This window comes from Montipora capricornis, chromosome 14 (genome assembly GCF_036669925.1).
Source record: "Montipora capricornis isolate CH-2021 chromosome 14, ASM3666992v2, whole genome shotgun sequence".
NCBI classification, from domain to species: Eukaryota; Metazoa; Cnidaria; class Anthozoa; order Scleractinia; family Acroporidae; genus Montipora; species Montipora capricornis.
Genome location: NC_090896.1, coordinates 39,742,086 through 39,744,585, shown reverse-complemented (window position 1 = coordinate 39,744,585; position 2,500 = coordinate 39,742,086). Strand labels below are relative to the sequence as shown.

The 2,500-nt window shown below is 38.2% G+C and overlaps 1 protein-coding gene across 2 annotated transcripts in view; it reads left to right on the top strand.

Annotated features, from left to right (window-relative positions):
- Window positions 1–2,500, top strand: part of LOC138032780 (fibrillin-2-like) — a 37,837-nt gene that overhangs the window by 28,206 nt on the left and 7,131 nt on the right. The gene's annotated exons all lie outside the window — the stretch shown is intronic.

Below are 2,500 nucleotides of genomic sequence, written 5' to 3'. Positions count from 1 at the left end.
GTTGTATTTCTTAAACGCGAAATAAATTGCCTCCAGAAACTTGGCATCATAATAGGCCATTTTCGATATATTAAATATTCAGCTTGAAAGTGAGGCAGTGAGGACAAAGACAATAGAAACACGTGGGAATTAATGTGAAATATATTTACATATCATCCACTTTCCTTTGTCTTTGTCCTCACTGACTCGCTATCAAGCTGAATTTTAATATATCGAAAAAGGCCTATTTCCTTTCACATTATCCGCCATATTTCCAGCACTCCGAATAAGATATGCTCAAATAAGGAATCTTTTTCCAAATATGGTTTTTCCCCCAGTTTTGGGGGGAAAAATGGCGTCTTCCGATTATGATCCTGCAAGTAACACAGGACTCTCTCTTTTCTTGCCTGGGTTCCAGGCCCATTTTCAGGGCGGGGTATGAGGGAGTCCTGGAACAGGACTATTGTCGTTGCAGCATGATCTCTTCTCTAAAATTAACGATTATCGTTAATTCGTAATTTGCTTTGAACTTTTTAAAGTGATTGCTGCTGATTGGTTGTTTCATTGCACAACAATCTTAAAGAACGGACGACAAATTAGACTAGTGTGTACATAAATTATGTTCCTATTCTTTATCAATGAAAAATTTGGGAGGGAACGAAATTATTCAAGTAATCGATGGAATCCGGATAAGGAACAGGAACAAGGAACATGTGCAAACTGATTGTTTTCTCTGGCGCGTTTAAAGCGGTTGTATAAGATATATGTAAACCAGAACACAACAACTGGAATACCAGAAACGTAAACCTGAAATGATAAATTACCTGGAAAGTCTGCTTACGAATCCTCGTGGAAAATTCAACCTAATGCCAGTGCAATGTAACTGGTAATGACTCCAATTGAGGGCCGAATGTTTACACACTTGACACCAACATTCGGTAAGCTAAACTAGGACTCATTAAACAAACAAAACCAAAGTAATTACTTTGGCCAACTAAAATGGAAGGAGACTATCCAGTAAACCAATCAAAACTCAAAGTAATTACCCGTAGCTGACACAAAGCGAGGAAAAATTTGTGCACACGCGATCCACGATTAGTTTTTGTTTCCCATCTGATTGGTTGAAAAAGTGGTTGGAGAACTTTGAACCAACCAATGAGTGAAGTAATGCAAAAACAAAGGAATTCGCCAATCACTTTCAACACTCAATTGCAAACCGCTCTGTGATTTTTATTACTGGGTTTTTTCGCTTTTTTTCCCCTCTGTCTGAAATCGGAAAAGTTAAGCAATAGGGTCTTCCATGTCACTCCCCTGCTAAATATTGTATTTGTGTCTAGAGTCCTCTGCACTAATCTTTCGTAGGTTTCATGGGGTAGTAGAAATGTGTAGATTTTATCCGGTGGACACAATAGATTATTTAATTAACCTACGATGGCATCGAAGTCGATTTAACGCGAATGGCATTTAAGTGGATCTTTAAGCAAAATATACTATTTTGGAGCTGAAGAATGGAACTTTGTTTTAAGAAACAACACAAGCCGTGAAAAGTGAATATCTAGAACCTTAAAAGCGACAACTTCGACGACAATTGCATCTTTCGATCGGTGGTCGAGCGTTGATCTGTATTTCTAAGTATATTTTACTATTTTAAAAAGAAATAGTGTTTCGTTTCCGACAATGATAATTTGTTTAGGTGTTTGTGAATGAGTACGAAAGTTTGAGAAGGACAATCACGTACCAAAGGTAACCCAGCTTACGCTCATAGAGCTTCTAGTTATATTGGCTTTTCGAATGGGCCTATTTATGAACACGAAAAAAAATTGCGGTAACAATGGTTAATGGAAAGAAGTCATCATCATTACAATGTCGGTTGCCTTAACGATCACAGGAGCTTGCTCTCATTTGGTCTTCTAGCTTCACAGCCCAGTGATATTCCAAGCATTCTCGAGTCAAGCACACGACCCGCAGGCCTTCGCTTATTTGATGGTCACAGAGTTGGAAAAAAAAAATCTTGTGTTTAGTTTATGGTTACGGTGTTCGCCTTAAATCAAGTGCAAGAGTGGGAGATTCCAAAATTTCTACATGACAAAGCTATGTGTTTGTCCTTATTTGGGCATAAAAGAAAGACACCAAGATCTTCATTCCAGACTTGAAAGTATCTTGAATCTGTGGCAATTTGTTGGAGCTAACGGAACAGGTAAAAGGAGTTCCCACTCCATCTAGAAGATGAAGTTGAAGTTCAATTGAAAGTCCCTTGTAAGATGCCACCGAAGTAATCGAAAGGCATCAACTAATCCAATTACATCCTGCTGGTTAGCGTGAATTTGACTGCGGTATTGTTGAATTACAGTATTGGTGATAAATAGATCATTTTCGAAATATCAAATATTCAAAAAATGAATGAAGGGGGTAGAGTCTAAAGAAACTGTGGTGCTGCGTCGGTGGGGAAGTCGTATACACAAATTTTTGGCTTTATCAACGGAGGTGATAATGTAAATTGACCACCGTAGAGAGATTCTAA